General features: G+C 45.4%; 3 non-coding genes across 3 annotated transcripts; all 3 read left to right on the plus strand.

Moving 5' to 3' along the window:
• Nucleotides 1–16,934: 16,934 nt before the first annotated feature.
• On the plus strand, nucleotides 16,935–17,007 carry TRNAF-GAA (transfer RNA phenylalanine (anticodon GAA)). Its single transcript has one exon. It is a non-coding gene; the product is annotated as a tRNA-Phe (tRNA).
• A 71-nt stretch (nucleotides 17,008–17,078) lies between these two features.
• Nucleotides 17,079–17,151, plus strand: TRNAF-GAA (transfer RNA phenylalanine (anticodon GAA)). Its single transcript has one exon. It is a non-coding gene; the product is annotated as a tRNA-Phe (tRNA).
• Nucleotides 17,152–17,222: 71 nt separating this feature from the next.
• Nucleotides 17,223–17,295, plus strand: TRNAF-GAA (transfer RNA phenylalanine (anticodon GAA)). Its single transcript has one exon. It is a non-coding gene; the product is annotated as a tRNA-Phe (tRNA).
• The last annotated feature ends 4,633 nt before the right edge of the window (nucleotides 17,296–21,928 follow it).

Raw genomic sequence — 21,928 nt, forward strand, 5'->3', positions numbered from 1 at the left:
AGTTCTATCTATTCCCACTGGAGAAACGAGCGCTCTAGCATTGAGGCTGCGGCTAAACGCAAGAAGGGTTAAAGTGGCTTCGCGGTTGGTTTGAAAGTGCTTTCTCCGGCTATTTTATCATTGGGAGTAGAAAACGCTGTTGCATGCCACAGCAGGCCTCCCCGCGCCTTGAGCTTCTCCCATAAGTTTCTCCGTAGTCTCCCTGCACGGTAGAGTGCTCGTTCGTCTGGAGGGCACACGATGGCGCTACGGGCATCATTACTGCGAAAGCTCGCAGTTTAGGTTCGCCGTCGTCACAGACGATGAAGATTTCCGATTCATTTTCGTCGAATCAAACAAGCACTTCAAAAAGCATAATATAAAACAAAACTGACCGTCAAAAACCACCTGTGTGCAAATTTTGACCCCTAACAAGCTGACGGTTAGGCTGAGAGATTTTTTTTATTTTCTCTGATTGATACAACAGTCCGTACAATAATTCGCATACTGTGAAAAAAGAACTACTATATAGATTCATTAATAAATACAAGGCGATGAATTCGAGGCTCTCTCGAACGAAGAAAAGCGAGTATATTTTTGCTTTTAAGTTCTGTGTAGTTATTTTTCAACAAGTTTCTGAGCACTGCGACCATGTCCATTTAATGCAAGTATAACTTACCCAACAACTTTGAAAAAAAGCATTTTTAATCGCGAGACTACTTATGAAGGTAATTTTTTCATGTAATGTAAGTTATCACTATAACAATCAACATATCCGCAGATTACCCGATGGCAGTCTTGCATTTTTATTCTGTTGACGTTTTTGCTATTGTCGAAAGCGTTTCCCATTGGTTTTGTATGGTAGTCTTAACTGTTCGATGCGATTGACGGAAACGCATTAAAAGAATGATTTTGCTGCATATCAGAAAAATGGATCATCAACGTCAATATTTTTATAACAACGTCTTAAAAATTTTCAAATTTAAAAAATTTTCATCCAAGAATGTTGGGCATGCATTGAGATCTTTACTACGGCGTCTTCTAGTCCTGACGGAGCTGGCATCTGAGACCCGAAAGAGCTGCGGATGAGTATTCATTTTTAATTTTTAAAGTTATTTATTTTGTTCTGATGGCTTGTAAGAACATTGGAAAGGGAAAAGGCAATAACAGAAAAATCACTGTATTTCTATAGTGTGAAGACCCGCCGCAGAGGTTCAGTGGTTATGGCGCTCAGCTGCTGACCCGAAAGACGCTTTAAACCCCCATAAACCCAACCCAACCCAAGACCCCTTTAAACCCCCATAAACCAAACCTAATCCAATCAATGGAGTAAAGAAAAAGAAAGCGAAGCAGATAAAACGACGCGCTTATTCAAACAAAGAGTACAGTGCAAAATATGCAGTAGATGGTTTGGAACAGATCGACGCATAAAAATTCCATTCACACCATCTTATCAGAGTAATTAAAACAAAACGGCCAAACGCAACAGACTGAGCGCCAAATGCAAGCAAAGCAAATATTTCAGCGATGTTAGTAAGGTAAATGTGAAACTGTTGGTTATCAGTGAGCGACCAGGGCATGCGGTAAGAGGTTCTAATCACGACACGGCTACGGTAGAAATGAATGTGCCTATATCATCGTGTTTTGAAGAGATACGGCAACTTTGAAAGGATGGTCGGCACTTGTAGAAACGTGAGTAGTCTGTGTGTGTGACAAATGACGTTGTGAGTTGGGCGTTATGATGATGGATCATATGAAAAGGACAGATGCGGAAACATTATTTCGGATAGCGAGGGGGAACAAAATTATACCTGCTTACAATATGGCCGTAATTATTTAAAATGAAACAAACTGGGTGATTCTGTACACCCCTTAGGTGTTAAGGACATATAGCGAGGGTAACGTAAGGAACAAGCGCACTCAAGGCTGGGTAGAGAATAAGCGGTACGTAATTGTTTTTACAGGCATAACAGTGCTACTGAAATGATACCTTTGAATACCCGAGCATCCGCTTAGCTTTCTATGTTAGGTACTTATTGAGAGCCTTCCAGGAAACATGATTCTTAACGTGTAATCTAAGATAGTTGTAAGCTGAGACTGTGCCACGCTGAGAATAGTTAATACAGTAGTTGGGCGGGGTGATTGGTGGCGGGACATTAGCTTTGTATGGATTCTGCAGCGTTCAGCTATATTTTCCTCACAGAGCACCAAGTAGCGGTATTATTAACGTCAGTGTGAAGTAACATAACATCACAAGGTTTAGTTATTCTTCCATAGATCTCTTCAGTCGCCGTCGAAGAGACCGCTGGAGCTAGAAACATAAGTACGTAAGTAGTAAATAAAATAGAGCCAAGACGGATGCCTGCTGCACACTGATTGGACGAAGATTTCAAGGGAGTTGATCTCATTACATGTTAAGTACTGGGTGTGGGTAAACATAAATGCAATGAAGCAGTTAGATTGCTTTGAAGTGAGTGAGTTTCAGGATAAGGAGTCCACGAATGAATTTAATTCATTCGCAAACATTTGTATTTGTGTTTCGCAAGAGCCTAACTGGCGAAATGTATGCTGGGAAGGATGAAAAAACGTGTTTTATTCGAGAAGCTAACAGGGTTATTGAATATTATGTGCTCGAATATTGTCCACACATCCGATATGAGGGTGGCAAGGCGATAGCTAAATGCCTTGTGTGGCCCACCAGCTTCGTGAATAGAAATAACTTTACCTGTTCTCCGTTCTTCAGCTAAGTAGCTGTCCTTTATTGATTTAGTAAAAGTGAATTTGAAGAAAATCGAGCGGTTCTAAACACAGGAAAGTGAAGTAATCGGTCGATAATTTTTCACGTTCTTGACGTCCTGTTTCAGATGGAATAAAATTATGTTAACATATTTCCAAGACTCCGCTCCTCTCGAAGTGGTCAAACTCTGCGGATAAAGGCCTGCAAGTTTTCCTACAAAATATGCCTACCATCTTTCAACAGATCTGCAGTTGCCTGACCCTCGCCAGCCGCTTTCCCCTTTGCATTGCATGCAAGGTTGTCTTTACTTCAGCTTTTGTTACCTACATGTCTAATTACTCTGCACCACTGAATTCACCGTTAACATTCTGATTATTGTGGCTACTCTAGAGATTTATTTGAAATCCCATGACTATTTGAAATATCTTATTCATAGTGACCGTCACATTTCGCGCTCGAGTATGAGAACTGGTCTGAATACATATAGCTGGCTCTCTGAAGTGATGAACAGGAGTTTGCCACTATCCCACAAGGAAAACTTTTATACCGGCTTGACCCTACGGGTAGGTATCTGTGCAGCTGAAACGGGGAGGTTAAGGACAAAGGCTGGACCTAAACTGAGAACAACCCATCCATCTATAGAAATGAAAGTGACAAGTGTAACATGGAGAAAGAAGAAGAGAGCCGAGTTGCTCCGGGAAAAAAACGCGAGTTAATGACATTCTAACTGAAATCAACAAAAAATAGACATGGGCAGGCCTTGAAATACGAAACCAAGAACGGACTGGATTCCAAGAGATGACAAGCGTAGCAGAACTGGCAGAATGATAGGTGTGCGGATGAGATTAAGAAGTTTGCGGGTATAGATTGGCCACGTCTGCGGGAGAATCCTTTGTCCTGGAGTGGACGTAGTTAGATTGTTGGTCATAATTTTGATGACTGCAGCTTCTTTTCGTTGTATAACCCATTTTTCGTCTTTGGGGATAAACGTTTTTCATTTTGTCGTGTGCTGTTTGGGTTCACATATGTACGACCGGCGCATTGTCATCAGTAAAGCAGGCCTTTCGTGGTTGTCCGCTTCGTCGTATACATTATGGTAAATCCGTCCTGACCACGACAATTCTGGTTTTCCAGAAGGTGAAATTATGAGTAAATTCGGGCAAATTGTTTATTTGTGCATACCTTTCAAATTTTCTGCAAATTGTGCTAATGTGGCAAATTAGTGCATGGCTAAGGCGTTCTCTGGAAGCGCTTTGATGTAATGTGAAGCGCTATTTATGCACCACATGAGCAGATTTTTCATTATCGGTGATTTTTTATATCCATATTTGAGAAGAACGCAGTCTATTTTTATATGACTTCGGCTGTTCTTCACAAAGGGTCGACATCATAGGCGCTTTGTGAAATCCGAAAAAGGCTCTGAAAACTAATTCCATGTATTCCTATACAGGCGTTAAGCCTACTTTTCATCCCCGTTTTTCACCCCAGTCGTCCCATCCGGCGACAACAGCGCCACCGCATTTTGCGGTTATCCTATTCCAATGGCCACCGGTGGCGAGTGTCCGGCCGGGTAAGAGGTGGGGGATGCGAGCTAGAGTTGCAGGAAGCTTGAATACTTGGTGCGACGCAGACTCGAAAATTACGACACATCCAAAAAACACAGCTCCAAATTCGAATAACACATCCGGGCGCACAAAAAAAAAACCCCTAACAGATAGTCTACCGAACAAGTGTTATTAATGCGCCGTTTTTTTTTCTTGGGCGCTGTTCAAAGATGATGTTCGATTGAATGAGCCAGTGCTGCTCCAGAGCAGTTGAGCGATACCAGTTTTCTCGTACAGGATCAACCAGACGTGGGTGGCATACGAGGAACCATGGTCGATCACTCAGAAGGTGCAGGAGTCCCTCAAGCTGCTGCGCGAGACACGAGGCAACGTGCCCACCGACCAGGCTTTCTGCGTGGGCGTCTGGGACCTTGACCTGGACGACTACAAGGCCAGCTGCTCGCCAAAGAAAAAGTGGCCGCTACTAGAGGCGCTGGCTGCGGCAATGCCGTGACCACATTTTTGGACTGGCGCCCAATTTCCTCAATCGATGGCGGCTACCCAAGGAATTGTCCGGGTTTTGTTTCGTTCTAATTAATGCGCTATTTCTGGTTTTGCGCTCTAATGCCCTATGGAAATGACTGAGAAGCTTCTTACTGTAAAAACTGGTATTACAAAAGAGAAATACATACATGAGCCAAGTTACGTTTCCGCCTGCACCGACCACCGACTAAAAGGGCGCGAGAATTATTCCCGAATTAACACATTCAAATATAGTTTTCTCCCACGAACAATACATGATTGGAACAGTCTGCCTGCACAAATTGCTGCTTCCCCTCCCACATCTGTTTACAACGCTTTGCAATACCGCCTGTTAATATGATTGTATTAAGTTGAAATGACTGTTAGTATCACTGGTAATATCAGTCTAGCAATAGTTCTTTTTCTAGTACGTTGTGTTCTAGTTTTGTGTTGCTAAAACAGTGCTGTATTCTTAATGTCCTTTTCTCCGCGTCTTCTGCGAGCGTGTTTTTGTTTCTGCAAATTTTTTTCATTTCTGCGTTTCCTCCCAATGTCTATGGGTTTTGTCAGTATATTGCACCATTTGCCTAAATTATTGTATTTCATCTGTTGCATATATGACGTTTCCCCCCTACAACAATGCCCCAGGGGGGGGGGGGCACTGTAGGTATTTTGTATAAATAAATAAATAAACAAATACCACCCTATTGGCTGTTATAATATTAGCTGCACAAAAGGCCTATAATAAAAGTATCGGTTCAGTGGAATTTTCCTGCCACGTACATTACGCGCACTCAGTGCATTCGTCGATGCTATGGTGGTGAGTGCATTGAATAAACCCGTGCGCTGTTTTTCTGTTTTCTAAAGAGCGATGAGAGATAGAGAGAGAGAGACATTAATGACTAAAAGGGAAGTCTGCCTGGTTATGAGCCTAGCATGCTACTCCAGATAAAAAGCGACGAGAAGCTTTAGTGTTTTGTACAAGCCACATTTTAAGGTGCATTCGTATTAAACAAACAGTTTCTTTAATTATTTTAAGCCTACAGACCACTATTGCTGGTTTTTTTTTCAGATCAAATAACCTCAATTATGTGCAACAGAATATGTACAGAGATTAGTACAGAGAAAGTCAGAAACTGGCTTTCGGGCGTGAGAGATAGTAAATGTACAGGAATGCTACATATGATGTTCCTAATCTAGTTTATGCATTATTAGGCGGTAAAAGCACTCAGAAAAAATTGGTCTTCAAAGATTTAAATTCATCAGAATACATAAAGGAGAAAAATTCAGTGTAGGAGCAACATACACACTAATAAAAAAACTAAATACGGAAATAATAATTAAGGCAAATATATTAAGGTCATCGTAATAAATACATCCAGCCAGGAAAACCAGTTTTTTGCAATAATAAAGAACAATTACAGAAAATTGAGAACCTCCTAAAGTTTCTTGGGCAAGAAAAGTTTTTCAAAGTTAATTTATACAGAAAGCCGTAGGAGGTTTCAACAAATCAGTAGAATATTCCATACTGAAAAAACCACGTAAGAGCTGATATTTTCTTATATAACAATGAAACTTCGGCCGGTTCCAAAGTTTTCACTAATTATCATAATCTGAAGTATCCCTTGTAGGTTATTGTGGAATCTTCACGTGTGTTTCCGAAGTGCGCGCACCTTTTATCGCCTTATCTGGCGATCCTTCACGGCTTCGAGCTATCGCTATGTACACGTGTTCCTTCCTATCTTCCGACCGCTAGGCTACCTATAAATACGCCCTACACTTTTGAACAAACGTTCATTTTTCCGGTTCTACTGACTACGCGGCTGCTTCCCTGGTTGGGCGTTCTGCGGGCCCGCTATGAATATGTTAGAGCGGCGACGAGGATGGACATTGGACTTTACCCATGCAGTGAAACTCGACATTGAACAGGAACCCACACAGAACCGAGAAACCAAGGCCAGCATGGTTCACCATCTTCCCGACTTCGAAGAAGGCAAAGGTAAGTGGCAACCGTACCTTGTTAAAGTGGAAGCATACTTCGAAGCGAATGCGATTGAAGACGGGTCTAAGAAAAGAGCATTGCTGGTTGCCGCATTAAATACGCATACGATTCAAGTGCTGGCAGGAAAGGTTGCCCCGCGCCAACCAATTGAGTTGACGTATGCAGAAGTCGTCGAAGTACTGACTGAGCCGTACAGTCCGAAGAGGCACGAAATCGCAGACAGCTTCAAGTTCTTCAGTCGTTGTCAAGCGGAGGGAGAGACGATTAATGAATTCCTGGTAGAGATTCGACGAATAGCTGACGATTGCAATTTCGGCAGTGCTTTGTATCGCATGCTACGAGATCGCATTGTGTGTGGTATACGCTCAAGTGCCCTACAGAAGCAGCTACTGGCAAAGCAGGACTTAACGCTACAACACGCTGAGGCGATGTTCCTAGCAGCTGAAGCTGCGGATAGTGGCGTGGAACGCATGCTTGGACCGACGACGACACCCGTGTTAAAAGTACGGGCATATCAGAAGGGTATTCAGCTGGATGAGAGGAGTGCTGCCGCGCATCAAGAATGCGCAAGGTGTGGTAGTACAAACCATAATGACGCAGGTTGCTCCTGGTCAAACGCCCGTTGTTACCGCTGTGGACGACGTGGTCACCTCGCAAGGAAATGTCGAAGCCACGGGGCTCGGGAACACTGCACGGCAAGGACGGCGCAAACTAACGCCCTTTCAGGGACGGAAAGCTCAGTAGACAAGGAACATGAAGCCGCCCACATTTGGACTTTGGTATCTCAACGAAAAAACTGTCTGGAACCGCCGATCTGCCGAACATTTGCCTGGGGAGGCGTGCAGCTGAGCATGGAAGTCGATACTGGGTCGCCTATTTGTATCATTCCGCGTCAACTGTACGATAAGCATCGCGAACAATGGCCGAAACTCAAACCGTCCAGCCTGAATTTATCGTCCTACACAGGACGCCTTCCGGTAGTTGCGGAGCTTGTGCTCCAGGTTTGCCATAAAGGGGCGACAGTACAGTGCACGCTGACCGTGTTGGACTGTGCGGGACCAAGCCTATGCGGTCGCGATTTAATCCAGCAGCTGAACAGCGCAGGTGTTCCGGTGGTTCGATTTGTCGAGGACTCCGCGTCAACAAAAGAAGCAAGTGAATCCAGCGTGAACAGCATATTCCATTACTACCACGACATGTTCTCCGAAGAACTGGGGCTAATCAAGGGTCCTCCAGCCAGCTTGCACCTGAAGGAAGGCGCCGTACACAAGTTCTGTAAGGCCAGACCCATTCCATACGCGTTACGCGAGCGAGTGTCACTTGAACTAGACAGTTTAGTTTCTCTGGGTGTACTGTCCCCGCTGGCCCATTCTGAGTGGGCAACGCCCATAGTCACAGTGCTTAAGAAAGACGGTGCAGCAAGAATCTGCGGAGATTTCAAGGACACAGTAAATCCAGCGTGTGCAACAGAGAAATACCCATTGCCAATCATTGAGGATATGTTTGCCCAACTTCATGATTGAGACTATTTCAGCACTCTGGATTTACGGAATGCATACAGTCAAGTGGCTTTTAGACGATAACGCGAAGAAAGTGTGCGTCATTAATACGCCAAAAGGGATATTTTGCCACAATAGGCGTCCTTTCGGGATAGCCTCTGCACCTGCAATATTCCAAAGAAAAATGGATGAGGTTCTGGCTGGCCTTCCAGGAGCGCAGGCCTATCTTGACGATGTGCTCAGGTTCGAGAGAGCGAGTGACAGCGGTGAGAGGCTTAAAAACGTCTTAGAGCGCTACCAAGATTGCGGTGTAAAGCTACGTTTCGATAAGTGCAAGTTGCGTAGCCCAGCGGTAACTTATCTTGGTCATCGCATCGATCGTTATGGGCTTCATCCGACAGAGAAAAGCCTTGACGCTATCATGCAGGCACCGAGCCCCTGTAATGTCAGCGGGCTACGTGCGTTTTTGGGTATGGTTACGTTTTACGCGAGGTTTCTGCCGAACATGACAGCCACACTTGGTCCATTGTATCAGCTGCTTGAAAAAAATGCCCGTCGGCAATGAAAACAGCCTCAAGAGCTCGCGTTTGAACGTGTCAAGGAAAACCTTACAACAGCCAAGGTTCTCGTTCCTTTTGAACCTTCGAAGGAACTTAAACTTGAATGTGACACTTCTCCGTACGGGGTGGGAGCTGTCTTGTTTCACACGACTGGCAACGTTCACGGGCCCATCGGGTTCCGTTTGCGAACATTAACGCAGGCGGAGCCCAAATATTCACAGCTCGAGCGAGAGGCACTGGCTCTGGTATTCAGCGTCACGAAATTCCGTGACTACCTTCTAGGTCTGGAATTTACCTTGGTGACTGACCATCAGCCACTGCTCGGCCTGCAGAGATCAGACAAGCAAACGCCCACAATGGCCGCCGCATGGATACAACGGTGGGCGCTTCACCTGGGGGGGGGGGGGTGGGGGCCTACCGATACCGGCTACAGTACGCAACAGGACGACAGATGCTGAATGCAGACGCCCTGAGCCGACTTCCGCAGCGGTCTCCGGAATCTGGCGACGACGGTGAGCCGCCCGAATGTGCTGTCGCTGAACCAGCTGAACAATGGCGCCGTAGCAACGCGTGAGCTGAAGGCATTAACGTCTTCTGACCCTGTCCTGGTCGAGGTCAAACGGTACATAATACATGGGTGGCCTAGGAACACAAACGGAATGGCCCGGGCCGTACTGCCGTTTTTTGACCGTAAACTAGAACTATCCGTAGCACATGAACTGGTCTACTGGGGTATAAGGATGACATAGACGTTTGCCATCGTGTGCCCAAGAAGGATGGCGGCTATCCTAATGTCGTTGTGCTATTTCGCACACGTGGAAAGCGCAACGCTGTCCTTGAGGAAGCCCGGAAAAATCAGGTCCTCCATTCAGACCTTGGGTTCACTGGTGATTCTCTGATCTATGTCAATGAACACTTGTGTATGGCTTTGAAAGAACCGCTCAGCGGGACTGTCGCTCGAAAAAAGGACAAGGGGTGGAAATACGCGTGGACAAAAGACGGAAAAATCCTTGCCAGGAAGACGGATACATCGCGGGTGCTTCGCGTAACGTGTATCGAAGATTTAGAAGAGATTCAGTAAGACTGAAAGACGCCCCTCAGCCACCTTTGCTGCTTGACAGTAATGCTCAGCTACTTGTTAACGCCATGTGACGCAACAAAACTGCATCGGACAAATAATACTAAAAACAGCACATCCTTTTTTCATGTTAATGCTCGATCTGCTCGCAATAAGGAGGACGATCTGTATGCTTTGCTTTCTTTCTTTGGTTTTCCTTTTAATTTCATCATGCTTTCGGAAACTTGGTACCAGTATGAACACGAAGTTTTTAAGTTGTCAGAGTATGACAGCCATTATTTTAACCGTCCTTCTAGTAGAGGAGGCGGTGTGCTGCTCATGGCAAAAAAGGCCTTATCTACAGAAAAAATTGAAAAATACACAAAAACAACTCCAGATTACGAAATCTTGACGGTCATTTCTTCCACAAACATCTTTTCCGTTCTGTACCGCCCACCATCTGGCAGTATACCAAATTTTCTTTCATTTTTGGATAATTATTTAGAATGGGTTAATTACAACAATTACAACCTTGTATTAGGAGGCGATATTAATATTAATATGCTTCATACCTCAAAAGCTCGATCAGACCTCATCCCAATACTCGAAGCCAACACCTGTATTAACACCATTAACAGTCCCACCAAAATTCATGACGTTTCTGAAACATTATTAGACGTATTTTTAAGAAATATACATAATGAGAAACATCATTCTCGCGCCTTTGGCGCCCACATCAGCGATCACTTGCCAATATTTCTCATTACTGACCAGAAATTAACACAATCATCATTCCTGGCAACGCGTGACGTGACATATCAGGATATTAACCCATTTACTATGGAACAGTTTCGCAATGAAATATCTCAAATAAGGTGGGAACAAGTCTACAACGAATCGCACCCGGACACAGCTTACGACAGTTTTCTGTCATTATTTAAGTCAGCTTATTACAAAACTGTTTCCCGGAAAGCAACAAACAATAAAAAGACTCGTAAACCATGGATAACGAACCATTCTTTAAAACTAATTAAACAAAAGGACGCTCTTTTCAAGCGCTTTATTGAAACAAAGGATCCTGAAGACCTGCGCGCTTTTAAGGCTTTCAGAAACAAAGTGACAAATTTTTTAAGACAAAGCAAAAGAAACTACCTTCCCAACCTTTTTAACACTGCAGTTATGAAACGTGGTGACGTTGCATGGCGAAGACTTAATACGGCTCTTGGTCGAGACGGCCGAAATTCACAGAGCCTAGAAGGCTTGGTGTTAAATGGCACACCATCATCGGGATCATCACTGGCTAACGCTTTCAACGAATTCTTCACCACCCTGGTGACTGATTCCCACGATTCACGGAGCCTAAAAAACATCAAATATTCCTCCCGTGACGGCGCGTTTTTAAAACCAACTAACTCTAAAGAAATTTCCGACACGTTCCTCACCTTCAACAACAGCAAATCATGCGGCTCGGATGACTTACAGATGCGCCCCGTCAAATACGTCATAGATAATATCAGTCCCATCCTTGAGCATGTGTACAACTTTTCCTTCGCACATGGCATATTCCCTAAAGGTATGCAGACCGCAAAAGTGAGCGTTCTTTTCAAAGGCCGCGATGAACATAGCCTAACCAATTACAGACCGATTTCTATTCTTCCAGTTTTTTCAAAGGGATTAGAAAAGTTAATTAACAACAGGATGACTGAATTTTGTGAAAAGCATAACATACTAGCTAAATCTCAGTTCGGATTTCGAAAGGGACTTTCTACTGAATTAGCACTTCTAACTCAAAAAGAACTCATTTTGCATGCAATAGAAAGCAAACTACTAACTGTTGGTGTATTTATTGATTTCTCGAAGGCCTTTGATCGCTTAAATCATACTACATTACTAAAGAAACATGAAATCTACGGATTCAGAGGGTTATTCCTAAGTTTACTGAAAAGTTATCTCCAGTATCGCCGACAAAGTGTGTACATTAATACTCACATATCTGAAGTCAGACAAATTAACAGCGGGGTGCCTCAAAGGAGTATCCTCGGCCCATTGCTGTTTAATATTTACATTAACGACATAACATCTATTGACGAATCAGCTACGTTTGTTATTTACGCCGATGATACTACCATATTTTTTACTTCACCTGCTCCGGTGGGCTTATTCGACCGAGCAAACCTTACATTGTTAAAATTGCACGAATGGAGCGCTGTAAACTCATTAACAATCAACACTAATAAAACTAAAGCTATTCTTTTCAGGCCAAAAAATCAGCACGTGTCCGTTACTGGGAATCTAATGATCGGAACATCAGTCATTAACATCGTCCATTCCTTCAAAAGTCTTGGGGTCATATTCGAGGAGCATTTATCATGGAATTCACATGTCGACATGGTGGCTAACAAAATTGCCAAAGGAGTTGGAGTACTAACCAAATTACGCTCCTTTTTACCGAGCAGAATAAAATTAGTTATTTATAACTCACTCATCCTTTCGCACATTAGCTATTGTCATCTGATTTGGGGGACTACCACTGTCAATAACATGAACAAGCTATTGTTGCTCCAGAAAAAGTCAGTGCGCGTTATTTCGGACTCCTCATATGATGCTCATACTGAACCCCTCTTTCAAAATCTGAAAATCTGTCCAGTTCACTTTCTGTATAATGACACATTACTCAACCGATACTTTAAAACAAGAAACCAAGAAAATAATTTCATTGCAACATTATCGAACCTCATGAGAAATGATAATGTTTATGAAACACGTCACCATGAAATCTGGCACATTCCATCAGTGCGTACCAACTATGGAACTCAGTCATTACGCGTGAGGTTGCCGTCCCTATTGAACATTCACAATATATAAAAAAAATTCAGTTAGTTCAAGGCAAACCTAGAAGAAAGTCTACGTCTTTTCCAACACATTTTAAACTTTCATCAACGTGTCACTTTCTCTTGTTTTTCCTGACGTTCTTATTGCTCGCTTTGTTATCCTGTATTCACCAGTGCTTTCGCGCTTTCGTTCTCTGTTTTGCTTAGCTATTATCCATGTATCTGCCTTGTATCATTACCGAGAATTTTTTTACTAGTACATTGTGAATTGTTTGTCTTCTTAATAACAGAATTGTTCATTTAGTTTTCAGTCATGACTTTTTATGTTCTGAATTACAAATTTGCAACTGACGATGCCAAATATCATTTCTACATGTCTGTACGCGCATGAATTGTTAAGGGGCACAGACCCCGTCAAGCTGTCTTCTTCAGCTTTTTGTCTGTGCTCCAGACCTCTGTAAAGATGTCGAATAAAGATGAATGAATGAATGAATGAATGAATGAATGAATGAATGAATGAATGAATGAATGAATGAATGAATGAATGAATGATACCGACCGAAGCTAGGGAGCGAGTTCTGCAAATTCTACACGAAACGCACCACGGTTCACCGGCAATGAAATCCGTCGCACGTTCTCTGTTCTGGTGGCCAGGCCTCGACAGAAATATTGAAGAGGTGTCTGCTCAGTGCCAGCACTGTGTGCAAAATCTGCCGATGCCAGCCGTGACCCCCGTCGTTAAACGGCCTGAAACAGGCGAAAGGTGGTCCCGTATTCACATTGACTACGCGGGTCCCATCTGCGGAAAAATGATACTCGTAGTAGTCGACGCACATACCAAATCGCTCGAAGCACTGCCTGTGGCGCATGCTTCAACGCAGACTCCAATTAACGGTCTGCGTGACATTTTAAGCAGGTTTGGACTACCTCGCACAGTCGTTTCTGACAACGGTACACAGTTTACCAGTGAAGACTTCGCGTCGTTCTTGGCAAACAACAACATTGTGCTCCTTCGATGCGCTCCATACCATTCCCCGTCTAATGGAGCGGTGGAAAGGGCAGTGCGAACTATAAAATATGGCCTTCGAAAAATGAAAGAAGGGAACCTGGAAGAGAACCTAGTACGGTTGCTTTTTAACTACCGGAGAACTCCGCAAAAGTCGGGTAAATCCCCGGCAGAGCTGCTTTTGAGCCAACCAACACGCTCATGCTTGGCCACATGCTTTCCTCTAGCACTTCCGGGACCAAAAGAGAGCAACGATGACTGGCTCCCACACCTGGAAGTGAGGTACATGTCCGCAATTACGGTGCGGAGAGCAAGTGAACGCCCGGCCATGTGAAGACGACGTCTGGATCGAGAATGGTGACCGTGGAAACATCGGACGGAGTCGTCCAGCGGCACGTAGACCAGGTCCGGCCGCGGCAAGAAGCACCAGGGGTTAACCCGACAGTAACTACAGACACCTGACATCCCGGTGAGCCAGACGAAGCAACACAACTACAGCATCCAAAAACGGGGAGCCCGGTTGAAGACAGCAGTGCGCGGTGCATCCCAAACGGCACCGATTCTCCAGATTTTCCTGCACCAGATATTCCGGTGTCCCCGTTGAGTACGGGTGTCGCCCAGCAAACTCTAAGACGCTCAACGAGAGAACGGAAGCCAGAGCAACGCTTTCATTTCTGAGGAAGAAGGAATGTGGCATCTTCACGTCTGTTTCCGAAGTTCGCGCACCTTTTATCGCCTTATCTGGCGATCCTTCACAGCTTCGAGCTATCGCTATGAACACATGCTCCTTCCTATCTTCCGGCCACTCGGCTACCTATAAATACGCCCTACACTTTTGAATAAACGTTCATTTTTCTGGTTCTACTGACTGTGCGGCGCTGCTTCCCTGGTTCGGCGTTCTTCGGGAACGCTACGGATATGTTAGTTATCTTCGAACTGCATATTTGTGCATGTCTTTTGTACCTAATTTTGACTTCATATCACTATTCTAGGAGTTAAGCACATTCCCCCTTTTCCTAATTGGTGTCTGTTGAATGAACAGCCCAGAGCAAATGGCTTTGTTGCGATCCTAAAAGCAACTATCCTGCAAGCTGGTCACTTTGATTTCACATAAGTAACTTTAGAGTCTCGACATGAGCTCTGTATGGATGTGAAGCTATCATGGTGAGGGGACAGCGGGTATCTAGTGATATGAACTTTGTTTATTTATGCCACTGAAATTAAAAATACCAAAACCATTTATTCACAATAAAAGATTCAGAATTTACTTGTCACATTTTGTGGTCGAAATTTCTTGACCCCTTCACTACGGCGTCCCTCAAAGCCTGAGTCGCTTTGGGACGTTAAACCCCAATAAATGAAATCAAATCACATTTTGTATGACATTCGCAATAAATATATTAATTCTTCGCAGCCAGGCGCGCAGTTCCCACATTCGTTCCTACTGGCGCTAAAGAAAATAAACCTCCAATGCTATATTTAACTACCACTTAGTGAGTCCTGTGTATGCACCTTACACGTGTTGTGCATTTAGGAAATTTTAAAAACAAACTTTTTTGAAAATGAGGCTACAATACATTCGAAGGTACACCTCGGTGGCCTAGTGCTTATGGTGCTAGGCTTCTGTTCCCAAAGGCACGGGTCCCATACCGGCCGCGGAGGTCGCATTTCGATGGACGGAAAATGCTAGAGGCTCCTGCACTACTCCATGTGCGCATTAAAGATCTCCAGGTGGACGGAACGAATTCGTAGTCCTCCACTATGATATCCTTCATAGCCGGAGTCGCTGGGGAACATTCAACATCATAAACCAAGCCTTAATTTGAAAATAGCTGTTTCTTTACTTCCGCTGAAGAGATGAGATTGGCAAATCGTCAAGCTGAGCTGCCCGAAATGGCGTCACGACAACCTATGCACGTTTTGGGGCTGATATAAAAAAAAAACGCATTTTTTTGACGAGATACGCGCAGCTCAAACTCACGTTATCGATGGAAACCGACTATATAAAACAAAAGACTTAGAAGAAGGGGGGAGTAGGGGGGGGGGGGGGGGGGGGGCTACATTAGACTGGAGATCTAAAGGTGCCTGGCTGAATTCCAGATTTCGGGAACGCTTTTTTCTTTACGCTATATCTGCGCGCAGTGCGCCCGCCGCATCCTCCGCCTAAGCTCCTTTGCCTGACACGGTGTGGCAAAATTTTCTCAGTCTTACATAACCGCCAAGCACATCAATCCATTTTGGCTGTTCAGGAAGTGCCTTATACATTTCCCTGAACCGCACAACATGTTCAATGAAATGTTACCGTCCAGGTTTCATTGTACATCTGCATTGTTAAACTTCATTCTGGTTTTCTACAAGCTGTCAAGGCCCAGGAACATATCGCATCAAATGAAAAATCATCTGTTCCGTGAAAGGGTAAAAATCTTTTTCCAGGATGTTCTTCAAAGGACTTTATAAAAAGGACTTACCTCTAGATTTGTACTGTATAAGATTGTTACCGTTGTACGACGCATATGGCATTCATTGCATGCTAATATCCTCCTGGGCCTGCATAGCTTGCGTAAAACAAGAATGCAGTTCAGTAATGCTGATGTAAAAGTTCGAACTGTACAGGAACATTTCATTCAAACTGTTGCACGTTCCAGAGATGTGAAACGGGCATTCCCTGAATCGCCAGAATGGGCTGATGTGCTAGACGGTTTGCAGCAAAAGAACAGATTTAACTTATCGTATCGACCTAAGGTTGGTTGACACGTTTTAGCATTTGTGCATTCCTTTGAACATCGAAGACGCCAATAAGGAAAAAAAAAAAGCTTAATTCCACTGTGAACCGGATGCCAGGCCTGCCCGCATATACTTCCGTGAGGGTGTGCACTGTTTTCTTGAAATACAAAGAACGGCTTATTATGTTCCTGAATGACTCACGAGGGACATTTAACGTAAAGAAGTCAGCAGCAGATGGTTGAGTGTGAGATTTCCAGCTGAAAGGGGTATAATGTAAATTTCCATTTGTATTTCTGTACTGTGTCGAAGCCCGGAAAAAAACAAAAAAAAACGAAAAAGCCGCCTTGGGAGAGCGTTAGACTCAAGATCTAAAGGTCCCTGGTTCGATCCCGGGTTTCGGCAGCACCTCTTCTTTCTTTCCCTTCGCACTATGCGTACAGTGCTCACACAGTAGCCACTGCGTCCGCTCCCGTGCCGAAATAGCTCAGTTGGGAGAGCGTTAGACTGAAGATCTAAAGGTCCCTGGTTCGATCCCGGGTTTCGGCAGCACCTCTTTTTTCTTTCCCTTCGCACTATGCCTACAGTGCTCACACAGTAGCCACTGCGTCCACTCCCGTGCCGAAATAGCTCAGTTGGGAGAGCGTTAGACTGAAGATCTAAAGGTCCCTGGTTCGATCCCGGGTTTCGGCAGCCCCTCTTTTTTCTTTCCCTTCGCACTATGCGTACAGTGCTCACACAGTAGCCACTGCGTCCACTCCCGTGCCGAAATAGCTCAGTTGGGAGAGCGTTAGACTGAAGATCTAAAGGTCCCTGGTTCGATCCCGGGTTTCGGCAGCACCTCTTTTTTTCTTTCCCTTCGCACTGCACGGTGCGGACGGAGCAGCCACCGCGCCCACTCCCGTGCCGAAATAGCTCAGTTGGGAGAGCATTCTACTTCCGGCCACTGGCGTGTACGGACGCAGGATCATGAGCTCCCACGGAGCGGCGATAGCGGCCGTCGATGGCCGCGGAAACAGGATTGAAGATAAGGAAGGACAGGAGTACGAAATTGTTTTGCCTACGTTGCCTACCGGTCGTGTTGTTCTAAACACCGTGTTTTTGCACGGCGACGCGCGAGTTAGGCCCTACAGGGTCGAGGATTTCCGCGACGCCCTCGCCAACGCTGGTGCGCTCCCCGACGTTGTGGCGTTGGGGGCGTATCAGGTAAACCACGTTTGGGCGGTTACGCTCAACAGTACCGATTCAACGAAGAAGTTGGCAGCGATAAAAGAACTGGATGTCAAAGGACGGCGCTGCATTATCATCGATCCTGCCGACCAACAGGTGAAACTACGGCTGCACTGGACGCTGCACGGTGTAGCCGACGACGACATTCGGACGGCTCTTGCGGCTTTTGGGAATGTTTGGTTTGGTTTATGGGGTTTAACGTCCCAAAGCGACTAAGGCTATGAGAGACGCCGTAGTGGAGGGCTCCGGAAATTTCGACCACCTGGGGTTCTTTAACGTGCACTGACATCGCACAGTACACGGGCCTCTGGAATTTCTCCTCCAAAGAAATTCAACCGCCGCGGCCGGGATCGAACCCGCGTCTTTCGGGTCAGCAGCCGAGCACCATAACCGCTAAGCCACCGCGGCGGCGCCTTTTGGGAATGTAACGGAGGTGACCCAAGGTAGATGTACTATGGTAGCGTAGGCTGCATTGAAGCCCATACGTTCAAAACATGGCGGCTCATGGTGCGCAGCCAGCGCGGTCTTCGAAATGCGTGGACAACTAAAAAGTGACGTCATAATTTTTAAAAAAACGCGACGTTGAAGTCACGTGTTTTAGTGACGTCATATTATTGACGTCAGCGTCACGTGCTGCTTCGCGGGAAAAATAAACTGCTGAACGCCGCGACGCTTGAGCGCGCTCAACGCTCAACACCCAGCATGGGGATATACCAAAGCAACTCCGAAAGGGAACCTGCTCTGGCAAATCATAGTCACTAGGGCTCACAACGCTAAACAACCCGAGCGACCAGACACGCATGGGTAACAGTGTATGTGTAGACACATCTCCAGACTTATCCCTCTCTAAAAACGTCAAGGACGCAAAGTGGGTCAACACCGGGCAAAACCTTGGTAGTGATCATTTCATCCTTAGCATCACCTTCCCCACGACAAAACTTAAAAACAAAGCAAAAGAAATACGAACCACGGATTGGGACAAGTTCAGGCAACTTCGCGACAAAACAGCTCCAAAGGAGATCTCTAACCTTAGCGACTGGGTTATCTCCCTGAATGAGGATGTCAGCTCCACTAGCGTTGTGGTGCCAGTTGAGAAGGAGGAGCAGATTGCAGACTCAAAGCTGTTACACCTGTGGCAGGCACAAAAAGGCCTCCAAAAACGCTGGAAGAAGCAAAAACACAACAAGCGACTACGCAAAAAGATCGCTGAAATCGAGAGGCGAATCGAGGAACATACACTTACTCTCTAAACACAACAATGGAACCAAATATGTGAAAGCGTCAATGGACAGCTCGGAAATAAGAAGACATGGCATCTTCTAAGACACCTGCTCGACCCAGAACAAACACGTCCCGTGCAACAAAGTCAACTGTACAGACTCATACATAAATATGAGGGTACAACTGAAGACCTAATCAAAGAGCTAGCAGAACGTTATCTAAACACGGATGATGGTACCACACAACCAGACTACCGGGGGACTCCTAATCCAAATTTAGACGCAGACATCACAGACGCAGAGGTCTGGTACGCAATTGGAAAACTGCGGACAACATCTGCGGCAGGACCAGACAAAGTAACAAATAAGACTCTCAGGAACTTAGACGCAACGTCGATCGCGGCGGTTACAGACCTTGTGAACAAATACTGGCATGCAGGCAACATACTACCAGAGTGGAAACACGCGAAAATCACTTTTATGCCTAAAGCGGGTAAGAAACTCAGCACTGAGAATCTACGCCCAATTTCATTAACATCATGCCTAGGCAAACTCATGGAGCATGTCATCCTCAATAGGCTCCAAAACTATGCGGAGGACATGAACCTCCTACCTGAAAGAATGCTAGGATTCAGGGCCCAACTATCTACCCAGGACATACTCTTTCAGCTTAACAAGGACATAATTGAAGCTGACAAGGTAACAGGAACGAAAGCAATATTGGGTTTAGACCTTGTTAAAGCTTTCGACAACGTCACCCACAAAGCCATTTTGACAAACTTGTCAGAAATCAACCCCGGAGAAAGGACGTACAACTACATCCGATCCTTCCTCACTAACAGATCAGCAGTGATAACGGTCGGAAAAATAGTGTCTGCCCCAATCACACTAGGACGTAAAGGAACGCCACAGGGCTCCGTCCTGTCCCCTTTCCTTTTTAACCTCTCCCTCATCAAAATTCCCCCCAAACTGGCAGAAATACCAGATCTACATCACACGTTCTATGCAGATGACATCACACTTTGGGTAACCAAAGGATGCGAAGGCTACATAGAAGACACACTCCAAGCAGCAGTGGACATCATTGAGGCATGCGCATGGGAATCCGGCCTCACTTGTTCTGAGCAAAAATCTGAACTCTTCGTGATCCGTCGTAAACAAAGAGGTAGGCGTACCACGTAAACAAAGAGGTAGGCGTACCACGACATCCCCCCCGCAAATAAACGTCTATGTTAATGGACGATCTGTCAAAGAGGTACAGACCATGAGAATACTAGGGTTGTATTTACAAACAAATGGAAAGAATACTGACACACTCACTAAGCTAAAACGCACGGTAGAAGCGACGGCGCGATTAATCCGCCGCATAGCTAAACGCAGACAAGGGGTGAGGGAAAGATATTTATGCCGCCTAGTGCAGGCCTTTGCGCTAAGCAGGATACTCTATGCCACCCCTTATCTCAAATTTTCGAAAGCAGAAAAGGACAAATTGGATAGCATGATACGGCAGGCCTATAAGGCTGCGTTAGGACTCCCGCTAAATGCCTCAACCGAAAGGCTTATGAGGTTAGGAATACATAACACCTACAATAAAATGAAAGAAGCCCATTTAATGGCTCAAACAGCGCGATTAGCCAATTCCAGAACTGGCAGGAGTATTCTTACCAGGCTCGGAATTAACTTTCAACCTACGAATAACGATGCTAAAGTAGACTTACCCCGCGACTATAGGACGGCCCTACTAATCAAACCACTCCCCAAAAACATGCACCCCTTACACCATGAGGGCAGAAGACAAGCACGAGCCAAAGCCTTACATAAGAAATACAGACAGTGCGCTGCAACACTTTATGTAGATGCGGCAGAATACAAAAATACCAATGCCTTTGCAATTGTGGTTGTGAACGAGAATGGAGACCACATCGTCTCGGCGACAATCAAAACGAAATCCTAGGAACGGCAGAAGAGGCTGCTATAACCCTCGCCCTAGCACATACCCAAGGGAGCATCATCCTCAGCGATTCCAAAATGGGTATCAATAATTTCGCTAAAGGGCGAATTACAAACACCTCCCTTAGAATCCTTAACGCAACCAAATTCTCACCAAATTATTCCGAATTAATATGGGTCCCAGCCCATTCGGGGAATCCGGGGAACGAGGCAGCCCACAATAAAGCCCGAGGTTTCGTCGACCGGGCAGTGGATGAGTCTGGCTCCCTGAATTTCACGAAGGACTCAATGATCACATATCATGATCTCACCAATCATTTTAAATTAGAGAGGAGAATTTTCCCCCCTCCAGACAAAAGACTTACTAAAGAATAAGAGGTTACGTGGCGTCGTCTAAAGACGAGATCGATACGCACCCCATCACTCCTAGCGCACATTTATCCAGATCTTTACAACCCAAACTGCAAACACTGTGGCCAACGTGCTACCTACGATCACATCCTGTGGGACTGCAAAATAGAGCCACCTCCGGGTGATCTAGTTACAGCTCCTTCTCTCGAGCGGTGGGAGACCGTGCTGGCTAGCTCTGACCCCAGAACGCAAGTTTTGGCGGTGGAGTGGGCTGACAAAGTCGTCGAGGGCTATGTACTCTCGACCACTTAACGCGACCTCTTGCCAAGCTCTTCCCGGCGAATAAAATGTTTTACAATCAATGAGCGCGACACCCGACACGAGAACGAAGAAAGAAGACACGACGAGTGCCGACCACCAACGCTATTTTTAGGTAGTCAGTTCTCGTTGTGCCTTTTTCCTTCGTCCTCGCCTCAGGTGTCGCGCTGAATGTCGCAGGTGTCGTGCTGAAGCGATGAAATGTGACGCCGCCAGACAGGTTATCGCTCGCACATCGTGCAACCGCACACCTCTTTTTTGCGTACGGGGGCCCCATGGCCACAGACGATGCCCTTTTGGGGCAAAAGCGACAGAACCGCACCCAACCGAACGAAACTACACAGAAGCGCTGGCAAAAGGGAAAAGCGGAAACTGTACACGAACGATGCACACCAAGAACT

This window comes from Amblyomma mixtum, chromosome 7, assembly GCF_055824585.1.
Source record: "Amblyomma mixtum isolate Tamu chromosome 7, ASM5582458v1, whole genome shotgun sequence".
Taxonomy (NCBI): Eukaryota; Metazoa; Arthropoda; class Arachnida; order Ixodida; family Ixodidae; genus Amblyomma; species Amblyomma mixtum.